At 36.4% G+C, this 26,453-nt stretch overlaps 1 long non-coding RNA gene across 2 annotated transcripts in view; it reads right to left on the reverse strand.

The window, feature by feature from the left end:
• Window positions 1–26,453, reverse strand: part of LOC107970814 (uncharacterized) — an 86,681-nt gene that overhangs the window by 19,077 nt on the left and 41,151 nt on the right. The window contains exon 4 of one of the 2 annotated variants that reach the window (XR_008547148.1): window positions 6,479–6,575. This is a non-coding gene — a long non-coding RNA (uncharacterized LOC107970814). Of the gene's footprint in view, window positions 1–4,998; window positions 6,576–26,453 lie in introns of those variants that run through there. The other variant, XR_001713738.3, reaches the window with a different exon arrangement.

Below are 26,453 nucleotides of genomic sequence, written 5' to 3' on the forward strand. Positions count from 1 at the left end.
ATTCACATTACAGGTTACGGAGAGAAAAAGTCTAGTGTGATAGAAGGAAATTAAAATGAATTTAATTGCCCATTAAACATAAAATTATAGAAATTATAAAGGCCTTTTAAATATATACACACACACATATGCAAACACACAAAGATCCTTTAGCTTTTACTTCAGAACTTTAGTCGTGAGATAAATACAAATTCACTGGCTTGCAAATAAAAAACCTGTTGGATCAAAACAGTGGTTTTTTTATCTTAATGGAAAAATAACAGCAGATTTAAAGCAGGCAAAAAATAAAATACAGAAAAAGAGAACTTAGGAACTCTGTAGTTTGCAGCAATCTTAGGGCTCTTTTCCCTTAATGTAAATGGGCACAAAGACCATATTACTTCAATTTTACATAATCTCTGGCAAGTAGAGGTGCCATAAAACCTACAGTGTGCTTGCAAGGGGGTCATTCTCCTCATTTTCTCCTCATTCTTAGATTATTTGTTTACCATTTTTTTTTTCTTAAAAGGAGAAACTGAACTGTGGCCTAGAGTTTTTGCGTGGTGTATTAATGTGTGCTGCTTGTGGGCAGGACTCCACAGTATGTCACCACTGAGTCATTTCCACCCTCTTACAGGTCTCAGTTTCTCTCTCAGAGGTCTGTGACCTCTGAGAGGGCTCAAAACACCAGGTGATCAGCCGTTATATGTGTTTTTTGGAGGATCCCTTTTTTTAAATTAATTTTTTTGGGGATTTCCCTTCAGGGTCACTGCACACTGCAGAGGGTCAACCACCAAGGGGCAACTTTCGGCTCCCTTTCTCTTCAGAGCTGAGAAAACTCAGTTTCTCATTTACCTATTAACACAACAATTCAATTCCTCACATAAATGCACACAGACAAGCTGAATCAAGATTAATTTTAGGATAAAAAGCAATAGAGAAGACCCTTTAGAATGCATCTCCAAACTAGAATTAGGATTCTTAAACAATAACTTCCTAGGAGAGAAAAAAAGGGAAAAAAAACCAGCATACACCACTTCGTGCAAACTGTTCTCAGCCACCCCTACTTTGTAGCTCTCATCCGCCACTACACATGCCAAGGTCAAGTCTTCTCACAGTACAAGGTGATTTCTGGTACCCCCAAAGCCAAGGAGATCAGGTCATGCAATACAGGAAAACAGAGCTTTAGACCTAAGAAGAATCTGCCCATGACTCTTGAAACTTCACAAAGAAGACAAAACACCCCAAAAGGGGTGAGTGGCACCTTTGTTCTGAATTCTTTAAAGGTGTTCAAGTCATTAGAAGCCTTCTCTAGTTTTTGTTTGTCTGTTTGTTTGTTTTTGTACTGCAGATGGCAAAAAGGGAAGGAGGTAGGGTGGAAGAAAAGTAAACAAAAGAACTTTTTTTTTTTAAGACAGGAAGCAAACACAGAAACCAAGTGCATGGTTTTTTTTTGTTTTTTGTTTTTGTTTTCCTTGTTTGCAACTGCAAGGAATTTTGGCCAACTTAGAGAGGTTTTCTTACCCACAATTTGGAATTCTCACTTCGATCTGACCAAGTCAGTTAGAGTTGGTCAAATCTGATGAGAAAAAGGCTGGAACAAACAACAACAACAACAGAAACCCACAATATGATCACTGAGTGCCATAATGGTAAGGAGAAATTAAGACCACCTGGTTGTTAAACTTCAGCCAAGATAAAACCCCAATTCATCTACTTACCTACGGATGGGTCTCAGGCTGAAGACTGCTTTCTACCATCCTAGAAGGAGGGGAAAAAAACCCTCAAACTCATCTTCCTTGCTGGGAGTGAGTTCAAACTCCATAAAGGAGTTACCTGCCTTCCATCATCATGGAAACAAGAAATCTTGCCTTTTTTGTTGGAACCAAGTAAAACTCCAAAAACAAAAAAGTCGGGGGGTGGGGGAGTTGTACAGCAAAATAAACTTTAGATCTTGACCGAATTTTGGGAGATCAAGGATTCTCTGGAGGGGTAGGTACTTCCAGACCTCAGCAATCGTCATACTTGTTTGAGCCATAAAGTTAGCTCTTGCTGGTACCAAGCACCGAAAGATTTGTCAAAGGTGAGGAGCATCTCCACTCAGAGTCCCTTTGTGGTTACCAAAATGTGAAACCCGAAAATCTGAGACAGGTCTCAGTTCATTTAAAAAGTTTATTTTCCCAAGGTTGAGGACACACACCTGTGACACAGCTTCAGGAGGTCCCAGTGACATGTGTCCAAGGTGGTCAGGGTACAGCTTGGTTTTCTATATTTTAAGGACACATGAGACATCAATTAATATATATAAGATGTACATTGGTTCCATCTGGAAAGGCGGAACAACTCAAGCAGGGAGGGGGCTTCCAGGTGACAGGCAGGTGAAAGACAAACGGTTGCATTATTTTGAGTTTCTGGTTAGCCTTTCCAAAAAAGGCAATCAGATATACATTTATCTCAATGAGCAGAGAGATGACCGAATAGAATGGGAGGCAGGTTTGCCCTAAACAGTTCCCAGCTTGATTTTTCCCTTTAGTTCAGTGATTTTTGGGGCCCCAAGTTTTCCAAGATTTATTTTCCTTTCACAAGCTCTATTCATAAATGATTCTGGAGGGACTCCACTGGGGCTCCCCCTGATACATTTGATGTTACAAGTATCTTCTTCCCCCTCCACCCCACAGGCTTGCTGCTAGGTTATTCTCACTGTTCCTATGGACAGCTCTATTGAGGTATCAGCAAGATGCCTCAAGCCCCAGCTGCCTTGGGCACCCTCCATCCACAGGATCTCACGAATTCATGCCATTTCAGTGCATGGCTATGCACACTGGCTACAGGAGCTCTGCTACCTTTTCCCTATTTCTCATCCCGGTAACATCAGCACTAACTTGTGGTTTGGAGCTGAGATTTTTTCAGACAAGAAAAAATCATTCATTCCACATCTCTTGATGGAAGAGATCCTGCACCACAATTGTGTAGAAACCAGAGAAACAAATTAACTGTCCACATTACTATACTCCATGAGTAAAGGAGAAAGAAAGGGCTAGTAATGCCCTCTTGAGCTCTGCCCAAACTTTTCCTTTTCCTCTCCTGGTATTTCTCCTTTTTGGTATAGTTGCTATATTTGAGTGGATTGTTAAATTATTCTGGTATTCAAAGCCTTTTGTTCTCAGCCTTGTGCTATCTTCAGAGAAAGCCCATAATAGAGTCAGCATGAACCCAAGCGTTCAGGAAAAAAAAAAACTAATAACAACTCTACACCTTTTACCATTATCATAGTAAAGGCCCAAATGATGAAGAATTAAAAATCTAGAAATGTAAATATAAATTAAGGAAAAAAGTGTACTTTTCAATAATATATACTGAATTAATAGATATAAATACTGATAAATGAAGATTAACACTATTTCAAGTACAAAATACTTTATTCAACAGATTAGAATTCCTGTAATAATATTCAATAAATGAAACTAATACTTCAATTGCTCTAATTTCCTTTTTCAGAAGGATTTGGAAAGAGACTATAAAAGAAGTTCTAGGCTGGGCGCAGTGGCTCATGCCTGTAATCCCACCACTTTGGGAGGCCAAAGTGGGCAGATCACCTGAGGTCAGGAGTTTGAGACCAGCCTGGCCAACATGGTGAAACCCTATCTCTACTAAAATTACAAAAATTAGCTGGGCGTGGTGGCGGGCGCCTGTAATCCCAGCTACTTGGGAGGCTGAGGCAGGAAAATCTCTTGAACCTGAGAGGCAGAGGCTGCAGTGAGCTGAGATCATGCCACTGCACTCCAGCCTGGGCAACAGAGCAAGACTCCATCTCAAAGGAAAAAAAAAGGAAAGAAAGAAGTTATAAAGCCAACCAGCCACTTTCATCATTAACTTTAGAGATTATTGTTATTATTATCCCCATTTTATATCTAAGAAATATGATGTTTGGAAATAATGTTCTTGCTCAAGCTTCTATGAAAGCCAGAATCTCTCAAATTATGACAGTAATTGAAGGTATCTTGATATTAGCTCATATTAGAGATGTCCATGGTATATGTATAATCTCAATTTCATATAAAAAGATATGAGTTTTCAGCGCATTTACCAAAATTAGGTGACAATTGCTTCAAAGTAGCAATAGATTCAACTACTCGTGTGTGTCTAAGGTCAGAAGCTGTCAAAGGTCAATGCCATAGAAAATTAATTCCAAATTAAACTGAGAGAAAGCCAAGTTGAATAAGCTCCACGAAGGAAATCAAGCAGAATTCTTTGGTGCCAAGATATTTGGCAGCCTTCTCAGGCATAACTGCTTCTCTTTCCTATTTCTCTCAATTTATTCCACATCATGTAACTTTATAAATGCGTGAGCAAATGTCCCCTTGCCGAGGTGCAACATTGCTCTGGGAAGTATAATTGGCACAATTCAGTAAACCCTAAGACCTTGGCAAGATGCATGCCACTGGCCACTGCTATGTTACTTTGGTTCAACTCTCTATTGGAAAATATTGTAACTATTTATTATGAAAGAAATAGTTACTCATCTCACATTTTTAGAGCAAACATAGGCCAACTAGATATTATAATGCAGTTGTATGGGATGTGTCCCAAAGCAAGAATACTGATTTGCTGTGGGTAGGGAGAAATGTTAGTTATGAAAGTATCACAGAAGAATACAGAGGCCAAACTATACATATTCTAATTTAGTGGTGTTACCCTTGTGTACAGACCCTTGCTACTCAAAGTATCAGCCATTAGCACCAGCATTACCTGGAGCTTATTTGAAACGCAGAATCTCAGCCCCAACCCAGAGCTACTAAATGAGAATCTGCATGTTAGCAATATCCCCAGGTGATTCAAAGGCATATTCATTTGAGAAGCACTGGTCCAGATAACTGTACTGTGTATACCACTCACCTTCTTGCTACAATCTTAATACTACAGTCAGAAGTTGTATCCTCTAAAAATGGCTGTTTCTCTAGGCACCAAGTTTTAAAAAGACTATTAAATGTAATCAAAATACAAATATTTTCTGAAATTCGCTTTTCCAATTTTTATTAAAATTGAGTAAATATTTTTACATTGTCAAATTTTATATTATAAAGAATGAGAGAAATACTTTTAAAACATATTTTTACATTCATCCTAAGGCAGAGATATATGATATATATATCACAGATATATGATATGTGATATCTTTTATCTGATCTTTTATCAGATATATATCTCATATCTCTGTGATATATATTACATATATATCTGATAAAAGATTATATGGTATCAAAGTTTGAGATACTTATAATGAAAAAATTATCCTTTAAGTATTATCTGTGCCTAGAAATAAGATAGTTAGTGGGGGGCACAATAATGAGGCTATACCCCATATCTTGGAAATACTATAACCCTCTGAGTGGTATATATATTATACATCAGCTCATCAGATCTGAGCAGAGATACAAAAATTATGGAATGGCATCCAGGCCTTTGAAGGCTTGGCTGTAGTCTATACACTGAATCTTCCAGAATAAGTATTGGTCAGCCTCAGAAATAGAGAAGAAAGAGAAGGGGAAGAGATGGAGAAGAGGAAGAGAAAGAGGAAGGGAGATGGGAGGCAGTTATGGTCTTGCCTATTCAAACATGATCCAAGGGAAAAGGTATTTTCCAGACCAACTGAACTATGGAGTCCATGTAACAGCAATATCTCTTGTGAAGACTGGTTTCTTAGCAACAAATGTGTTGATAATCTGACTTCTGTAATTTGCTTAAATGGAGAGAACAGGCAAATAGGAAAATGTTCTGCCCTAAAATTATCCTATCTACTGACTTGATGTAGTGCTATTTAAATTAGTTAATTTTATTCCGGTTGATATACCTCAGATTATTATAAATCAGCTAGAGTGAGTAATCAATTCTTCTAATCTTGCTAAATCTAGGACAGTGGTAAGAATATATAGCACAACCAGCAAGTATCAGAGCTGGAATCTGGACCCCACTGTAAGTTCTCCCCTTTCCTAAATTATGTTATTCCTTCACTAGAGGTTCCTAGATTTTTTTTAAAGGACTTCTTTGAAAATATGATAAAAACTAGAGATGAGATGCACCTATGCATAGACAACAACTAAAAAAGGTCATCATTTCAGGGGATTCATATTGCTTGAAACTTATCTACAGAACCCGTCATCTTCAAGAAACTTCTTCTCTGATTCAATAAAAGACATTCACAGAATTATCAGTAGAATAATTACCAAATGTTCTATTGCTTACAGATACATATGTGTACACACAAACGAGAGATTCCATTCTAAGGAGGCCCCTTTTGTTTAGATAAGCATAATGATGGTTTCATGTGTGCAAGTCTGGAGATAACTTGTTTAGAGTAGCACTGGGGCAGAGAGGATGATCTGTAATGGAGACATGTCCTAGACAGGATAAGCAAAGTTAGGCTGGGCAGTGTACAACCCTCACAGCTTGGTGCTTTAGCTGTCTTAACATAATGAGGGCTTCTTTTTCCACAAATCACCTTTTGAGTTTGAGCAGCATTCCAACTCAGCAGTCCAGGCCACTTCTGTCCTAGGTCTCTACTGTCAAAACCCAAGGTCTTCTCATGATTGCCATAGCTGTAGAAGAGAGAATAAAGGGTCTCATATATACAATAAAATGCTTCCACCTGGAAGTAATGCATTTCACTTCTATCACAGTCCTTTGACCAAAACTAGTACCATAATCCCACCCAATCCAAAGGAGCTGAGAAGTAAGGGTTACCAAATATCCAGAATGATAAGAAAACCTGACAATGATGGGTTCCAAAAATGTTTACTAGAAGACATGTCAAATAGAAGAGCCTCTATTGGTTTACTGGAGGTGTTCAATATTAAACTTCTCATTTGCCTACCCCATGTAATCTTTGATAAAATATATACCCTTCTCATTCTTCACAAGTTCTTGAAGAATTGCTGAGCTCTGCGTATCAGTGGGGCATGCACTAGGTACAGAAAGCTCCACCCTAGAGGGCAGAGATGGAGAACAGTGAGCAAAAGACTGACATTCAATGATAGAATGCTATTAAAGAGGCAGCTTCCTACAGTGGAAAAAAACTGTCAGAGACATGCCTTCCAGGCTATAGTGTACTATTCTGAGAAAGTTAAATGACTTGCCCATCTGTAAAATGAATAAGCAGGATTTGATAACTTTAGTGTTAAATTGTACAGCACTAGCAATAGATGCAAAAGCAATTAAAGAAGAGAGAAATCAATTAAACAAGTAACATTATTTTTAGCAAGTAACCTCATTTTTTAGCCTATCTGACCAATCTATTACTACCTCTGTTGATCACTTCTATGAAAGAGATTTTATTAGGTAAGATATATCAAGAAAATTTAATTTTGCTTTTCCTTAAAATATAACACTAAGTATGAAAAACAGTCTTTAGACAAATACAATAGGATCTTGACTTTTAGTGATTTTTATTTTTTTTAGAGATGGGTTCTCTTGCTGTTTCCCATGCTGGAGTGCAGTGGGGCAATCATAGTTCACTGCAGCTTCAAACTCCTGGGCTCAAATGATTATCACACCTGAGCCTCCTGAGTAGCTGGGACTACAAGCAAATGCCACTGTACTTGGTTAATTTTTAAATCTCTTGTAGAGACAAGGTCTCTCTTTGTTGTCCAGACTGGTCTTGAACTCCTGGCTTCAAGTGATTCTCCTTCCTCACCCTCCTCAAATGGTGCAATTACAGAAGTGAGCCACCACACGTGGCCTCTTTTTATGCATTTCATTTTCATTTTATTTTCTGAAAAATACACTAAAATAAGTAATATTTGGTGCCATATATTTATTCCACTATTTAGTAGATGTATTTAGGATAATTGCATATATAAACATGATTATGTATTAGAGTTTGGTCAGAGTTTACCTAATTCACAGCATAATTATGAACAGCACTCCATTTCATTCTCAAAAGTGTCTCAGTTTGGACAGTAAGTTGTATGTCACCCAATGTATGTGCTATATGATTTTCAACAACTGATTTTTGAGAACACTCAACATCAAGGCTCTTATCTATTGCTGTTATTATTATCAGCCCTCAAATTAACTGAAATCTAACACTGGAGACAATTAGAATTCATGCAAAATATCAATATATTTGTAATCTTTGTATTGTTCCCTCAGGGTACAAGGTTTTCTATGTTCACATCACCAACTACAGCAATCAACATGAGTTATTGTTTTCTCTTGGGTCATTTACAAGAGGAAATCCTCTGAGGTGAACAATCACTCCTGATTTCACAAGGGTAAGTAGAAGCCAGTAATAACAAACATTATCCTGTGACATTTCAACATTGGTCTGAATAAAATACCTGATACACAGAACACTGAGAAACACAAACACAGTCTATGGATTTCTTTGCCTTTGTCATGGAGGAGTTCTTACTTCCCCTAGAATAACTCTTCTCTAACTCAAAGTGAAAAATAAAAATAAAATTAAAAAGGTTACATGACTCTCAATTCAAGCCTAACGTGGATCTCCTAAATGACCTTCTTTATAACTACTATTAAAAAGAGCAAGTTTAAATTTGCTTTCAAAGAGTGATCACCTCCTTTTTTGGTTTAAAAATTCAATACATTTTTAATATTTCTTTAGTGTTGACTATTTTTTCCCTGGTGCTAATTATCTTATGGTCCTCTAACTCATTATGCTCTTTGATGATCAACAATTAAATCGAGTTAAGACTACCAAAAGTTAGTAATAACAAGTCGAAAATCAATGCCAAACTAATATGACCAAAAATCAAACTTTGGGCCATGCATGGTGGCTTGTGCCTGTAATCCCAGCATTTTGGAAGGCTGAGGCAGGTGGACTGCCTGAGCTAAGGAGTTTGAGACCAGCCTGCAACATGCTGAAACGTCGTCTCCACCAAAAAATACAAAAAATTAGCTGGCCACAGTGGTGCACGCCTGTAGTTACAGCTACTCGGGAGGCTGAAGAAGGGGGATGGCTTGAGCTTGGGAGGTGAAGTTTGCAGTGAGTGAGATCACACCATTGCACTCCAGCCTGGGTGATAGAGTGAGACCCCAACTCAAAAAAAAAAATGACACTTTGCATCACCATCCTGTTTTGCTCCACTAACTCTCATGAGTTACTCTGTGTGAGATTCTACAGAGATAGAAATCCTTTACAGATAGAATTCCTTTACAGAGAAGTTGCTCTATTTGGGGAACATAGGTTAGTTAACTTAGCATGAGCCTGATATCACAGTCAGAAAAGGCAGTGATGTTTTGATTATACCATTGAAATCACATTAATTTAATTCAACTAAAATCTAGAAGGGGGAACTATCCGCCACTTAGTAAATTTTACAAATATTTTAATAGCAATATTGTCATATTTGGTTTATTTTAATATCCATACATTGCTGATAATTTCTGGGCAATACAGAAAGGCCTTTTTCATAGATCCTTGGTGTAGAGTTTGACATCTTTCTGCTAATACTGAGTTTTGTTCTACCTATACTGAAAAGATTTCTAAGATAATTATCACTGAATTCAGGAGAAAGAATCCAGGAGGGAAGCCGTGAGTAGTTTCCCATGATTACAAAAGAACTTGTGTTTCTTTCTTCACTGCCTCCGGAGTAAATGAATACCAAAAGCAGAAGGGGACCTGAGATATTTGTAGTTAACTGGGCAGTTAGTGGTAGGTTGTATTATTTTGAAGCAAATTGCAGCTAATACTCTATCTGTAAACATTTGTTTGTATCTCCAAAAAAAATAAGGACTCCTTTAAATGTAACCACAGTTCCATAATTATACCTTCAAAATGGCAATAATTTGTTAATTCTATCAAACTTCCTAATTAGCTCATTAAAACTTTTAACTTTTAGTTTGCTTTTCCCAGACCCAAATAAGGACCAAAAATTACAATATATGTCTAATAAGTCTCTCTTGAACTCTCTTTTCTCTCTCTCTCTCTCTCCTCTTTTTTTTCTCTCTCTCTCTCTCCCTACCCATCTTGCTAATTATTTATTGATAAAAAGCAAAATGTTCACATTCTGTAGAGCATCTTACAGTCTGGATTTTGTCAATTGCATCCTGTGATGTAATTGATGTGCTTATAAACTCCTAATATTTAACCTTCATTAACCCTTTGGTTAAAATTAAGTAAAATTTATGTAAAAAATGACTAAGTGCTTGTTCTTGTCCCTTTTTTTATTTATCTTTTCTTGTCATGCATTAGGTACTGGGAATTGATCCCAAAATTCTTTATTTTCAATCCAGGTTTCTTTCCAATACAACTGCTGGTGCCCATTAGCTTATTTTTTTTTTATTCATTGTCTGGGTGTCACACAGATAGTGGCTCTGGAAGGTATCTGGAAGAATATAGTTTAAGAGAGAATACAGAACTGTAGGCCTAACCATCATAAAATGGTTCCTCATATTGGGAAATACAATGAATCAACAGTGAGGAGCTCTTGGTGACCATGTCAATATTTTTTCATCATCTTATAGTAAAATACCGAGGCCACATCACATAGTGGTCTAGAGAATATCTCTTTTAAAAGTGTTCACAGTAATATTAGCTGTTTAACTTTGGTGAATTTTTTTCCAGACATTATTTTGCAAAATATGGCCTCCCTAATTAATGAGGTTTTTTTTGTTGTTGTTCTGGCAATTTCTTTCTAATATATACACATATATGACAAAATCTTTTTTAAAAATTGAAAAAAGGCTTGGAATTTATACAATTAATATAATATTGGCCTGGGTACAGTGGTTCACACCTGTAATCCCAGCACTTTGGGAAGCCAAGGAAGGCGGATTACTTGAGCCTAGGAGTTCAAGACCAGCCTGGGCAACATGGTAAAATTCCATATCTACAATAAATACACACAAAAAGTTTTAGCCTGGCATGGTGGCATGTGCCTACAGTCCCAGCTACCCAGAAAACTGACGTGGGAGGATTGCTTGAGTGGGAGGTTGAGGCTGTAATGCTCTATGATTGTGTCGCTGTACTACAGCCTGGGCTACAGAGTGAGACCCTGTCTGGTGCTCTCTCTATATATATATAACTATATTTATAGTATTTACATATATAATTTATATATATAATTCATACACATATTTATACATATATAATTTTAATATATAATTTATATATAATTATAATATATATAATATATAATGCTTATTACAGGATATGAATAACCACAGTGATATTAAAACTTAAAAAGTATATTTTAGAAAGGCTTTACATGACCTTAGTAGTATTAATCAATGAAACGGAACTATTAATATTATCCCATTTCTTTTCTGTTCCTGTCTCACTCAAAGAAATTACTGGATCATGTTCCAAATGACCTGCATTCTCATCTTCTATTTACTAACCCTGGAAACAGAAGGTCACCTTAATTCTTGATACTTCTGGAAGAGAATTCTGATAGGTTTCCGGAGTTTCCGCATGTCTTACAGCAGAAGCACCTATGGTCTTTGTTGAGCCTTAAAAGATTATCTTTTCAAGGACATTTGTATAGTGAACAACCTTGGAGGTTAAAGTCTCCTTCCAGAACAGAGGGAAGGTTTGTTTACTCTCCAGTATAATAAAGATAATGATTTACTCTGTGCAAAACTTGGGAAGGTTGCTTGTGCAACCCATTGTAAAATATTAGGGTTCCCTAAGTTTTGGGCTTCTCAGCTGTGAAGCAATAGGTCACTCCAGTAGCAGAAGGGAATTTGATGCAAACATAAAACTCATGTTTCTTGCTGTGTTGTGAGTAATGAAATGCTTTGTTTCTGATCCAAGAGTCTTGTGACTTCTGCCTGTTTTCATAAAACTATGGTGGGTTAACTTGCCAACTTGCAGGTCAAGTAAAACCACAGTCCTTAAGAGATGCTACAGTTTGCTGTCTTTAGAATTAAGGTACTGGCCTATGTGTTGGTTTAAATTTACTTTTTAGTTCTGATTCAACGCAGAGAAATAAGACTCTTGGTTCATGTCCTCAAGGACTTATAAACTTCTGAGGCTGAAAAATGTATAAAGAAATGTTGCAGGAACTGCTCCTTCAGCCGAAGTGAGAGTCAATAATCTCTGACCATGTCTACGACCTGGTTGGAGAGCTGAATGGGTTGGAATGTGACTGCACAGAGTAAGTACATGACGGCATGTTTGTCTCTTGTTTGGGCTGAAAAGAAGAGATTGAACATTGTCATCTGACATAACTGGGAGGACAAGAGAATGAAGATAACCCCCATGGAATGTAATCTGATCCCGGTGGTGAAATAGGTTTCCATAGTTATTTTCATGAAAAACCACTGAGGTATGGGAACACAGCAGAACAGTTCATATACAGTGACAAAGCATAAAACAGAGCAGTGAAGATGAGAATTCTTTCTCCTTGTGCACAGCACTTCCTTCTCCTAGATACCATGAAAACTCAGTCTGGTACATCTTGGTACAGTCTGAAGTAGCTGCACCAGAGCAACAGCAGAGACCCTGGTGCTCAGCAGGAGATGGTACATTCCCAGTGGACACAGCAGTATCCAGTGTCAGCCTGGTGGGAGACAGTAAATGTCCCTTGTGAAGCCAGCTTGTAGGTACATGTGGATCAACCCTGTCTACTACTAGAAATGTGTGAAAGACAATTCCCAGGGCACTGAGTTACTACTTGAGCAGGTTGGGTCAACATTAAAGCAATTTTGGTCATTTTCATTTATGTGACCCATTTATCTCCATGGTTAGTGAGGCATGAGGAAACTCAAGTTACATTATAAATAGAGTGAAATAGAGTGAGTGTCATAACAGAACTTAGTGTTATGGAAACTGAAAATATTTGAGCTAGATCTTGAGGGATGAATAGGCTTTTGCTAAGTGGGTAATAAAATTAAAAGAATCTTTTACAAAGAAAACAATTGCACAAGTCTAAATTCTGGATTATATATTTCAAGTTAAATTTTGAATTGTAAGAGCCAAGTTATCAACGTTTTCAAGATTAAATTGTAAGTACCCAAATAACGAACAAATACATTCAAAAGAAACATTTTACATACACAAGCCTGGACTTCTCACCTCAATAAATTATGTATAGTGATAGGGTTTGATGCCTTACAAACTCAAATTTAGTTTAAAAAGATTCTTCAGTTATGTATTTTGTTAGTGCCTCTCCTCATAGCCTTTATACATATGAGAATTCATTCTGTGCATATGTGCCAATAAATTTAATCTTCCATTTTTTTCCAAAAATGTTATATTACGTATCATCATACTTTATTTTTCAAGCAATATTTAGCCAATCAATTAATTTTATAAATCAAATGAAATATATACATATTCAAGGATATAGTTTCTTACCTATAAATTAGTCACCTCTACTATCGGTGTTTGATCATCAAGCAAAGCAAGATAGGAGAGCTTGAAGGTATGAATAGCTGAGGTTCCTCATGTTTAGGCAGACATACAAAAGCAACAGCAGAAATGTCTCTGAACAGATTCTACATCACATTTGATGAGGAATATGGTGTGAATTATACTTTGGCTGGTCTTAATTGCTTGATGTCCTAAAACTTTTTGTCTCATAATAATTTGAAAAGTACAATATGACCTAGAGAAGTGAGGCATTCTGAAGTCTGGCAAACTCTAAAGAGTTTCCTATTGATTTCCCATCTCTTCTTTGATCTTTTATGTGGTGGTTTGTAGTCTTTCATTTTTTTTACCATAAGCTATCACAAGCATTATCTGGTAAGTAATATGATAAATTATACCTTAAATTATGTTATTGAAAATTACCCTTGCTATATTAAATGACTCTGCTCCATTGAAATAAGGCATTTTTATTTTTTTAAATGGCAAGGCTTTAAAACTAGCTGATACAAAATATCCAACAGCATAAATATTTATCTTCTGGGTGAGACCAAGTGATCTATTATACTTTGTTTCATCTTTGACATTGACACCTGTAGTTGTTTTGCAGCCAACTGCTGTGGTGCTTTTCATGACACCATAATTGAAGGTAATATACATGTGGAAGTTAGTGGCAACAACATCTCCCATATCACATGCTGTTCTTACATTGCAACTTTGACACTCCTGCTATTAACAGGTGAGGTCTATGTTTATTTCCCTTGAATCTGGGCAGACTTGTAAATACAGTGGAAACAATGTTATGTGACTTCTGTGTCTACATTTTTAAAAGGCTGGGTACCTTCTGCCTGTTTCTATTGAGATGTTCTCTCTTGGAATGCAGTTACCATATTGTGAGGAAGCCAGCCATATTGAAAGGTCCAGTTGAGTTTCCATCTGACCGCATCAACACATCAATCATAAGAGTAAATGATCCTTCAGGTAATTTTAATCTTACCACTCTCAAGTCATTTCTAGTCCTTGAGACTTCCTAGCTGAGAACCCAGATATGAGGCAAAGTCGTCTCCACTGAACCCTTTTAAAATTCCTGACCCACAGAAACCATGAGCATAATAAAATGGTTGTTGTTTTATGCCACTAAATTCAGGATTGTTTATTGTGCAATTATAGTAACTGGATCAATATATTGTCCCTAACATCCTAATAACTCTTGACTAAACAATGTATGTATTTGGGGCTTGTATGACATATACTAAAATATATTTTTCTTTAGACCTGGTGCAGTGACTCACAGCTGTAATCCCAGCACTTTGGGAGGCTTTGGTGGAGGAACACCTAAAGCCAGGAGTTCCAGAGGAGCCTAAGCAACATAGCAAGATCCTATCTCAAACAAATAAAAAATTAGCCAGGCATGGGGATGTGCACCTATTCCTAGCTCCTTGGGAGGCTAAGGTGGGAGGATTGCTTGAACCCAGGAGTTCAGGGCTGCAGTGAGTTGATTGTGCCATTGCACTCCAGCCTGGGCAAGAGAGCAAGACATAATTTCTTTCTTTTTTTTTTTTTTAGGAAAAAAAAGATAATTTTCTTTGATTTGAACTAAATTATCTTTCATGGTCATAATCAAATTGCATAATACTTTTTAGTACGAATATTCCAAGCAGAAACAACTGCAAGTACAAAAGCCCTAGAATCGAAGCAAGACTGGAGAGTTTAAGGAACTGAAAAAGGCCAGTGTGGCTGCAGTGTAATGAGAGAAAGAGAGAATGGTAAAGGTGTATGAGAGACGTCTCATCATGTTTGGCCTTACAGGCCATGGTGAGGTATTGGGATTTTATTCTAAAAATTCTAGATGATTTGATGCAGCACTGCCATGTGCACTGATTCCCATTTTATAAGACCATTACAGTATGGAGAATGGCCTACAGTCTTCAGGGGGAGCAGCATAACCAATTACAGAGCCAATGCCAGATTATAGGTGAGAAAAAAGGGGGCTTGAGAAAGGATCGCAGTAGCAGAGCTGTAGCAAAGTAGATCTATTTGGTACAATGTTTGGACTATAGCGACTACAAGAATATGACATATGTCATGAGCAAGTTTGAGGAAAGGAAATTAATTAAGGATCATACTTAGATTCATGGCTGCAATAACTGAATATGAGGGAAGTAACAAAATTGAGGAAAAGCTAGGCAAAAGAAAAGATTTGAAGTAGATGTAATCAAGAGTTAAATTTGAGGTACATTTGGCAATTCTGTTTTTAAATTCTAATGAAAAGAAATAGGCAAATAGACTCACAAATATTATAACACAAGCTACTAGGTTGACCTAGTCAGAGTCCAGTTCATACAAAATGAAGAAAATATACTTTTGATGTAGTAATCGTTTTAGGACCAACTACAATTTTCTACATAGGCTGTATATCTTGTTCTAGTTCCTCTCTCTAAAATGTATTGGCTTGATGAGTAGACCGAATTCATTTAAACTGTAGTTATTTTATTGTTTTTATTTGTTTGGTACATCAGTTTTTTTTCATCAACTGGATTTCCTTTTCCTCTACAACACAGTGATAGGATGAAAAAAATAAGATGTTTATAGTGCACAATAATCTTAGATAAAAATGTAAGTAAAAATCTGTCAAAACTGATTAACTATCATAAGCTTTTGGCATATTTGAAACACTATTGAGAAGAAGCATTTGAAGTTCCTAAGGTCAGACCCCGGCCAGATGATAAAATTATAGATAGGAGCTATTTTCCCATATCTATGAGTAGAATATGAATAACTCATAAACAGGAGCCTCTCCTTTAAAGAATTTTATTATTGGCATTCTTTTATTAAAAAAGTAGACACTTAGGGGTGTGCCCTTAAAAGTACTAAAATCTTCCATCTGTGGAAAGTTTAGTAGTACTATTTGGAAAAAATTTTTCTTAACTAAAGAAATTAAATATATGTATATATATATATACATATATATATAGTTCTCATTGCTGTTTTAAAAAATAAACAAAAAAATACTAGTGTAATTCAACTGACTGTTTCATTCTCATTCTACAAACATAGTAAGAACTAAATATTTGTCAAACAAAACATTCGTTGAAAGTAACACAATTGCTTCCTCTAACCACCGTCTCTTTCTTTTCCACCCCTTCACACACCTTGCAAGATCAATCTTCACTCATTCATTATTTATCCATTTTTAGGCGACATCCTTCCCATTCTATTGAAACTGTTTACATCTAACAAAAGTGAACAATAATCATTTGTTTGCCTAATTCAATAGCTTCTTATTAGCCCTCATCCTGTTTGACCTCTTTGCAATATTTAGCAGAGTTATTATCCACACATCATATTTGAAATTCCTTTGTCTTTTATGGCTTCTGTCAACCTATTTCACCTGTCTTCTCTGCCTATGGAAAAACACCTCTTCCTCTTTGTTTATCATTACATTAGGTAGTTACTAAGGTTTTGCCCTCAGGCCTGTTCTCTTTACATTCTGCTTGCTCTTTCCTGACATTTTCATCCACTTCTAGAGCTTCAGCTCCTGAAACTATATTGATGCTGTCTAACTCTATACTCAAGTTTTGATATTATATCCTGAATATTGTTCTTTGCAAAATGAACATCTGCATTCAGAAGGGGCTTGAAACCACTTTAGTTTTAAAAACAAACAGAAAGAAAAAAACAAATGGACTTTAGCTAGCTTAGGCAAAATCAAAGAGAAAAAGAAAGATTTACTGGGGCTGTTACTGGAGAATGCCAAAAAGCCTAAGGGATGGGATGTATGGCCACCACAAGAGGCTACAGTCCTGAGAGAAACTCAGGAAATCTTTCATCTCTCATTTTCTCTCTCAGAGCATCTGTTTACACTTTTTTTGTACACTGTCAGTTAGCTTTTTGTACTCGTTAGCCCACACGTTGGCATGTAACCAACAATGGTCCCCAAGTTTGCAGAGCCTCGGTTTCAGAACTCAGAGAAAGACCTACTTTGTTTTCTCTGTTCCACTTTAATAATATAAGGCATTGACTCCTTAGGATGTCACATCCTAGGATGAGCGAATTTCTAGGAAGATATTACCCCACCCCATCCATTCTGGATATATAAAGGGATCCTTGCACAAATGACAGCTTCTTCAAAACCATGTGAAGTGAGAAGAGACATGTTTTAAGAACAGGAGGTGGTAAAGAGATAAGATTTTTCATGGCTAGACTAAATAATAGGTTTCCATTACCATGTCCCATATGCACATGAAAGTCGTGTGTCAAACTCATGAGAGTCCACCAACTCAGCCCCACCCCCTAAAAGAGAGAGGGAGAGAGAGACAGAGAGATCCAGATCCCTTCAGTAAGGAGATAATCCTACCCAGTAATTCAAGGTGGGAATTGCTGAATTGTCTGAGACTCCTTCCTAACTACCTATATCCAAACATTTTACAGTCTGTCAGCTTTAGCACTGAACTGCTTCATGGCTCCATGTTGCCCAACCCCCCACAGTAATCTTCCATTCACAATAACCTTCTGACTGGTCTCTTCAACCTCATCATTTCTTTTTCCAACCTTGGCCCATATTAGACCACCACATTGCTTCTTTTTTTTATTTTTGTGGGTTTTTTCTTTTTTCAACTTTCTTATTTTTTTCTTTTTTAAAGAGACAGGGTCTCCCTCTGCTGTTCAGCTGGAATGGAGTGGTATAATCATAGCTCACTTCAGCCTTGTCCTCTTGGGCTCAAGTGATCCTCCCCCACCTCAGCCTCCCACCTCAGCTGGGACTAGAGGCATGCACCACCATGCCCAGCTAATTTTTAAAAATTTTCTGTGGAGACAGGGTCTTGCTGTGTTGCCCAGGCTGGTCTCAAACTCTTGGCCTCAAGCAATCCTCCCACCTTGGCCTCCCAAAGTGATAGGACTGTACCACATCCAGCCCTCAACCTGTATTTTAGATTGAGGGGGTACAAGTGCAAGTTTGTTATGTAACTATATTGCATAATGCTGAGCTTTGGGGTACAATTGAACCTGTTACCCAGGTAGTGAGCATGTTAGCCAACAGGTGGTGTTTCAAGCCTTGCCCTTCTCTTCCCACTGTTGTAGTCACCCGTGTCTATTGTTCCCATCCTTATATCCATGTGTACCCAGTGGTTAGCTCCCACGTATAAGTGAGAACATGTAGTATTTCATTATCTGTTTATGCATGAGTTTGCCTAGGATAATGGCCTCCAGCTCCATTCATTTTGCTGCAAAGGACAAGATTTTATTCCTTTTTATGGCTATGTAGTATTCCACGGTGTATATGTGCCACATTTTCTTTATGCAATATATGGTTGACGGGTGCTTAGGTTGATTCCACATCTTTGCTACTATGAATAGTGTTGTGATGAACATATGGGGGGGGTACATGTGTCTTTTTGGTAGAATAATTTATTGTCCTTTGGATATATATTGAATAATGGGATGGCTGTGTCAAAGGTTGTTCTATTTTTAGTTCTTTGAGAAATCTCCACAACTGCTTTCCACAGTGGTCGAACTAATTTACATTCCCACCAATAATGTATGAGCATTCTCTTTTCTTCACAGCCCTGCCAACATCTGTTACTTTTTTAGTTTTTAATAATAGTCTTTCTGACTGGTGTGAGATGATATGTCATCGTGGTTTTGATTTGCATTTCTCTGATGATTAGAGATGATGAGCATTCTTCCATATGTTTCTTGGCCACTAGTATGCCTTTTAAGAAGTGTCTGTTGACATCTTTTGCCCACTTTTTAATGGGGTTATTTGGTTTTTTGCTTGTTGATTTAAGTTTCTTATAGATTCTGCATATTAGTCATTTGTCAGATGCACAGTTGGCTAATATTTTCTCACATTCTGTAGGTTGTCTGTTTAATCTGTGGATAAGTTTCTTTTGCTATGCAGAAGCTATTTCCTTTAGTTAGGTCCCACTTGTCAATTTTTGTTTTTGTTGCAATTGCTTTTGAGGACTTAGTCATGAATTCTTTGCCACAGTCAATGTAAAACAGAAAAAAAAAGGTATTTCCCAGGATTTCTTCAGGATTTTTATAGTTCGAGGTGTTACATTTAAGTCTTTAAGCCACTTTGATTAATTTTTGTATATGGTGATAGGTAGGAGCCTAGTTTCACTCTTCAGTATGTGGATACCCAGTTATCCCAGCACCATAGGAAGGAGAAATCATTTCCCCATTGTTTATTTTTGTCAACCTTGTCAAAGATCAGATGGTTGCAGTTGTGTGGCTTTATTTCTGGGTTATCTATTCTATTCCATTACACCACCACATCAGTTCTTTATTTAAAAACTATCACATGTTAATTCCTTGATGGTAACAATAGACACTGGGGACTACTGGAAGTGGGAGAGAGGGAAGGAGCAAGGGCTGAAAAAGTGCTTGTTGGGTACTATGCTCATTACCTGGATGACAAGTTCAATCATACATCAAACCTCAGCATCATGCAATAGATCCATGTAACAAACCTGCACTTGTATGCCTTAAATCTAAAACAAAAGTTGAAATTATTTTTTAAAAATCACAGCCTATAGAATAAAATACAAATAGTTCAGCTTTATGTCTAGATTGTCTTTATCCAGAGAATTCTAGTATTTTCTTTAGGCATTTCTTATCTATCTCATGAACTGTATTGTTTATTCGGCCACCTAGCCTTTTGTATGTGCCCATTTAAAACCATGAAATGGCCTTATTCCCTTGCTTATTTAACAAAATCCTTCTCAACCTTCCGGACTTACCTCAAGATCCAATTCAAATATCATCCTCTCTGAGAAGCCTGCTTTGACACTTTATATCACCATGGGAATTAATTTCACCTACATTTCTTTAACCTAGTACAAAACCTTTAGCATTTATTTTCTACATTTTGTTATTTGCTTTGCGTATTAGCATCTGGGAAATCTGATGCATTTTATATTTTCCCCATCCTTTAGAATCTCATATAGGGTCTGAAACAGAGAATGAATACATAAATATTTGTGAATGAAAAAATACGATTTTTATTATCAACCATGAATATAAAGTGGGCTCCTTTTTGGTAAATGGACTTCTGAATTGTGAGGAATCTATTTTCAGTAGGTTGTCTTATACAAAATTGTTCAACTTAAATATTCTTGAATTCTTCCTTTGTGATCTATAACACTGCTGAAATAGCACCATCACCAAGCAGTTTACTCTGTAGTGCTGAGAATGTCATATAAACAATTAACAGTATACAAGTCAGATTACAAATTCTAGAGGTACAAGAAAATGCTTATGGGATACAAGAGAAAGAAACAGTTAATTTTGGCTGGTACTCAGCATTACAAATAAAACCACATAAAACAGACGGGGACACAATCTCAAATGGCATTCAAAATGGTCAACTAAATGAACACTGTGGGTTTTAAAAATTCTGCATAAATGTGGTACATGGTGAACAAATTCTGTCCTCTAACTACTAAATTACTTTTTAAATTTACCACTGCAGTCGTGATTTATAAAGCATTCACAAACACTCACACATGCAAGACTGCCAAAGGCAGTAATTTCATTGGCTGAGCATTCAGCCCTACTTTTAAATTAAAGGCAAAGATTAACACGTGTTAAAGTGAGGGTTTGCTTAGGCTTAACTATGGGTATCAGATTGCCTAAATAAAGCAGTAAGTCAAATACCAGGCCAAGCCAAAAGTGTTTGTTCTTCACTTAGGTTTCCAATCCCAGGCATCATGTATTTAAGAGGAAGCTCAAAGGCAAGCTTTTGGAAAATAGAGCATAATGTTGGCATGCAAGGCTTTCCCAATTAAACAAACTAATTCCCGAGAACAAAACTACAATAAATTGTCTGAGAATTCCAGAGAACAAAGCCCAGCGTGGGATGACATTTTGTTTTTTCTCATTTCATTACTTTTCTTCCCTATCCCTCTCGTTAAGAACTGGCATTAAATGCTCTGTGGGGTTTGATCAGAAATACACAGAGAATTTAGACTTGCTGTAAAAGCACTTGTTTTGCAGCCTCCTTAGGTTTGGTAGTAGCTGTCTGAATGAGCAGTCTTGGTGATTCTAAGGAAAGTCTAGTGGGACTTTGCTATATGTCCCCCTAAAATTCATATGTTAAAAATCTAGCCCCCAAGGTAATGGTATTAGAAGGTAGGGCCTTTGGGGAGGTGATTAGGCTCCACCTGTATGAATGAGCTTAGTATCTTTATAATAGAGGCCCAAAGGAGTTTGTTTGCTCTATCCACTAAGTGAGGGCACAGCAATGAATCATCTATGAACCAAATAGCAGCCCTTTAGCAGATTCTGAATTGCCTGGCACCTTGATATTGAAGTGCTCAAACTCCAGAACTATGAGAAAATAAGTTTCTAAATTTGCCATCTTCAAAGAAAATCCAAGTGCCAGTAAGCTGTAGGGAAAGTGGTATGTTATTTATTTAATTCATCTAGTAAACAGTGCTTCAGAGAACAGAGAGAGACATTTTCACATTTGTCCCACCAAAGTGAAGTTGGTTGGCTGGACTTGAAAAATTTTTAATTTTACTTTAAAAGAAAAAAATATATATCTTTTCAGGCTGTCACAATTAGCTACCAAAACATAATTTCATTAGATTGATTTTGCTATCAAACATTTAGTAAAAGATGCTTTTTTATTCAAATTATCCATTGTTGGACTGTATTATTTTCATTTGCATTATTTTGAAAATGCATTTACAGTTTATGCATAATGAATGAGTGACTAATAATACACAGATATATTCCTAAGTGCTTTCATTCTTGATTATTTATGACATTTATTTTTTATTCATCTGGCAGGGTAAAGAGCTCTAGGGAGCCAGATGACCTTTTCATACATGACCAATAAGAGATGAAAATGCATTTTATGTGAGTAATCTCTCTATTGATCAGGAAAGTATCAAGGATTATTTCAAATACATCATTGTTATTCAGCCAGTATATATCAGTATGGCACAGTGGCCAGCATCAATTTTCATTGGTCAGTGCCCTGATAAATAGTTATAATAATCGGAATGGACATACATATACACACATGACAGTTATTTAGCTCACATTATATTGTGCCTTTTCATTTTTTAAAATAAACTCATTTTCAAGAACAATTTGAAAGTAAGATTCATATTACCATGGACACTAATAGCTTTCACTTTTTTTGCCTATTCCTTTACCTCCACCCTCATGGTAACACCCATCCTATCATTGTGACATTCTGTGTTCTCCCCCTATCAATTCGCGGAAGCAAACTTCACAGTCTTTTATATTTTTACTTAATCTGTTAAAAATCCCAGTATATTTTTCATATGTCATAACATTTTTTAAACTATACATTTGCCACTTTCAAAGAAGATCCAAATGCCAGTAAGCATAGGGAAGGTGGTATGTTTTATTATTTACTCAATGAACATATGCTGAGCATCTACTATGAGCCAGGCACAACGAGAAGTGTGATGGCTGGTTGGAAGAAACAGATCGGAGCTATCAGTTGGGTTATGGTGGAATGTCTGGTTATTGAGTCAACTCATGTACTTTAATAGGATCTCTGATTGGCCCATTTTGGGAAACCAGAAAATGTTGAGTGTAATCCTGCCATCATGATTTTCAAATTAACACATTTTCTTCCATCTCTTTTATACCTCTTCATGGGATGGTAAGTCTGACAGAAGCCTGTTGTGTCATTTCTCAGAGCAATACTTTTTCTGATGTTGACTCTTACTTAGGCCCATATCATATACAATTCATTAATAACAAGCACCTAGAATATAAATTATCATAGCAAAAACATCAATGTCCTCTCTACTTTACAGATGAAGTCACTCACAATCCAGAGACTTGATAACCTTCCCAGAGTCACACATCTATTAGCAGCAGGCTTGATATTCTTATCCTGATTCATCAGAGACTTCACTAGAATGAGCTCAGAATTAATATCCAAAGGATCATTTTTTTGTCTATTTAGTTCATATTAGTTAAGCTATTACTAATTAATCAATTAAACTAATATTGATATCCTTTTTGTTTTTAACATAAATTTTCACTAATTTGTTTTCATTTATCCTTTTCCTAAGATTGCATGGCCACCATGCTCTAATTTTCAAGGGAATGATATATACTTTCTATATGTACATCATAATACTTTTTAACTAGATGTGAGAAAATAAGTATACCTCTATGATGGCACTCAGAGAAGACAAGATGGAATGAAAACTTGCTAACTAAAAATTGTTTATCTTATTTTCCAAAAATATTGATCTTAATAATTCATATTTTAAACAATAGAAAGTAAAATGACCTCTATAAAATTATTCCTGCAGAACTAATCTTTTTTAACTCAGGGCTATTTCAGAATGAACGTTGGTTCCAATTGCTTTCCTTATAATATATACTCTGTTTTATTAATGGCTTACCATCTTTTTGCCAGAAAGTATAGTACTTTATGTTAGAATAACAAACAGAAGAGGAACTGGTTTCAACAACCATTAATTATTGCTCAAAACATTATAATTAACCATACTCCATTTGTTCTCATATATAAACATAATAGAAGGGACAGCTAATGACATCTCAAAGGAACAAATAATTCAAAACTGCACCTAATAATTTATTGGCGTATGTGGCTTAACTACAAGGGAAATTGCATCCAGTGCTTGCTTGAAAACATTAGCCTCTGGGCTGTAGAGAAAGAACACTAAAGGAGAGGTAACCATGAACATATAATATTGTTTGGACTCTGACTTTTTTTTTTTTTTTTTGAGATGGAGTCTCGCTCTGTCGCCCAGGCTGGAGTGCAGTGGCTCGATCTCTGCTCACTGCAAGCTCCGCCTCCAGAGTTCACGCCATTCTCCTGCCTCAGCCTCCCGAGTAGCTGAGACTACAGGCGCCCGCCACCACGCCCGGCTAATTTTTTGTGTTTTTTAGTAGAGACGGGTTTCACCGTGTTAGCCAGGATGGTCTCGATCTCCTGACCTCGTCATCCGCCTGCCTCAGCCTCCCAAAGTGCTGGGATTACAGGCGTGAGCCACAGCGCCAGGCCCTGGACGGTGATTTTTAACTAATGGGATTTACATGACCAGTGGGAGAGAGACTCATAGTTTAGGGAAACTTCATTGTTTCCACAAAATTTCTTAAAAAAAAAAAAAACGTGTCTCTTAATCCCTAAACTGTCTGTCTGAAAGTCATAAGTACTATTTGTAGCTGATCCTACCAGCCAGAAATTTAACATCTGCCATTTTTCTACAGAGCTCTGCACATAAAGTATTTTTCTTATTTTGACAAATCACTACTTCTTATGTGGCACTCCCTGATGACTCCACCTATCCAGGACTACATGTGGCCTTTTCTCTTTCCCATATCACTTAATTTTGTGTACAATGAGACCAAAGTAATTTTAAGAAAAACGTATGCTTTTACAATCACTAGAGCTGTTAGAAATTTAGCTAATAAGAGTTATTTTTCAACATTAATGGAGCTCTAATAATAATAGAGTTACTCTCCAACACTATTATCACCATTTTTAAACCACTAATGGTATTATTTTAATTTGTATTTTAAAGATGGAGCAATAAAATTGTTCCCTGCCAAAAATATTAATTTGTATACTTTTTATTTCATCAAAAATATTAAAAAGTCAAATGTTTGCACTAAATGGTTTATACATAAAATGTGGCTTTTCGTATCTATAGGATTCATCATATTTAATAGAATAATTAATAATGAATACAGCAGAAAATTTGAAGAATCACTTCTCTAGGACATTAGATGATTAAGTTTATTTTTTCAATTCAAGATGTAATTTAGATATGAATTAGAGGGTATAAAATAAGGAGAGAAGTAAAAAAAGGTTTTTACATAGTAAAGACTTGTAAAAAAGAACACTTTTATAAACTGTTACTGTTTAAAATTTACAAAAATAAATTTTGATGGAAATCCCTATGAATTTCACAGGTTGGTATGCTGATAGGTCAAAGTGCTAATCCATATTAAAGTTATGTGATTTGAAGACTTTGTTATTCGCAGTGAATTCATGAAAATGGCTCAATAGAATTTCAGGCCAGCAAAACTTATACCTTTATTAATTCATCAGTCTTTTATTTCAATGAATTTTATTGAACTTCACTACTATGGGTGAGGCACAGAGATTGCCCCTCTAAAGATAATGTCAGTTAGGACTCTCCTCTGCCCTCTTGCAACATACCCCTGACTAGATCCCCTGCTTCCACCCCTGTTCACCATAATTTATTTTTCACACTGAAGCCAAGCTGATTTTTCTAAAATATGATTCTAATCATTTTACTCACACCTGCAACCAGTTGAACACAAAATACCATGTAAACTCCTTAACCGGGTTTTCCAGCTTCTTTATGATCTGATCCCTGCTTCCCTGTAGCCTCGCCACTATAGGCCCTCTGCCCCCCTGCTCACTGCACCACAGCGTTTTGCCTTTTAGATTTTCATGGACATCAAGCTCTTTCTATCTTTAAGCTTTATTTTTATTTTTATTTTTTGTCTGAAATGCTCAAATGTTCGCCTCCACATTATTGGCCTGGACAACTCCTACTCATTCTCAATCCTCAACAGAAAGACACCGTCAGAGCAACATTCCCTGAACTGTCAGTCTGAATTAGGTTGTTCTGATTTGTAATCGATATATGTGTCTCTCTAGTTATTTAATAGAAGTCTCTCTCAGGAGACCGTACACTCCATGAGTGCACAAGTCTTGTCTACCATATTGACCATTGTGCACACAGCATTGAGCATAATGCCTGACATATAGGACACATTGTTGAAAATTAATTATTACATGTTTGATCAAATGAGTGTGTGAATGCTCTAATGGTGCCTGGATACATGCAAACTCTTCTTTTAAAGGAATTAAAATTAATCCACCAATCTTTAATCTTTGTGTCCAATTTCTAAATTGAGATATGTGAATATGACAAAAAGGGGGGCCTTTTTAGAAAGACTGGTATAAATCAGAAAATTTTAGAAAATTAGAAAATTTGACTAAAAAATCGAAGGAGGGAAAAAACAAGGAAATTACTAAAGAAACAAGTTAAAATAAGGTTAAGTGGACTTCTAATTTTATTATAACTGGCGTACTTATAAGACTGAGTTCGTTTAAAATTGTTTACTGATAGATAAAAACAAG

The sequence above is a fragment of the Pan troglodytes genome, chromosome 2 (assembly GCF_028858775.2).
Source record: "Pan troglodytes isolate AG18354 chromosome 2, NHGRI_mPanTro3-v2.0_pri, whole genome shotgun sequence".
Taxonomy (NCBI): Eukaryota; Metazoa; Chordata; class Mammalia; order Primates; family Hominidae; genus Pan; species Pan troglodytes.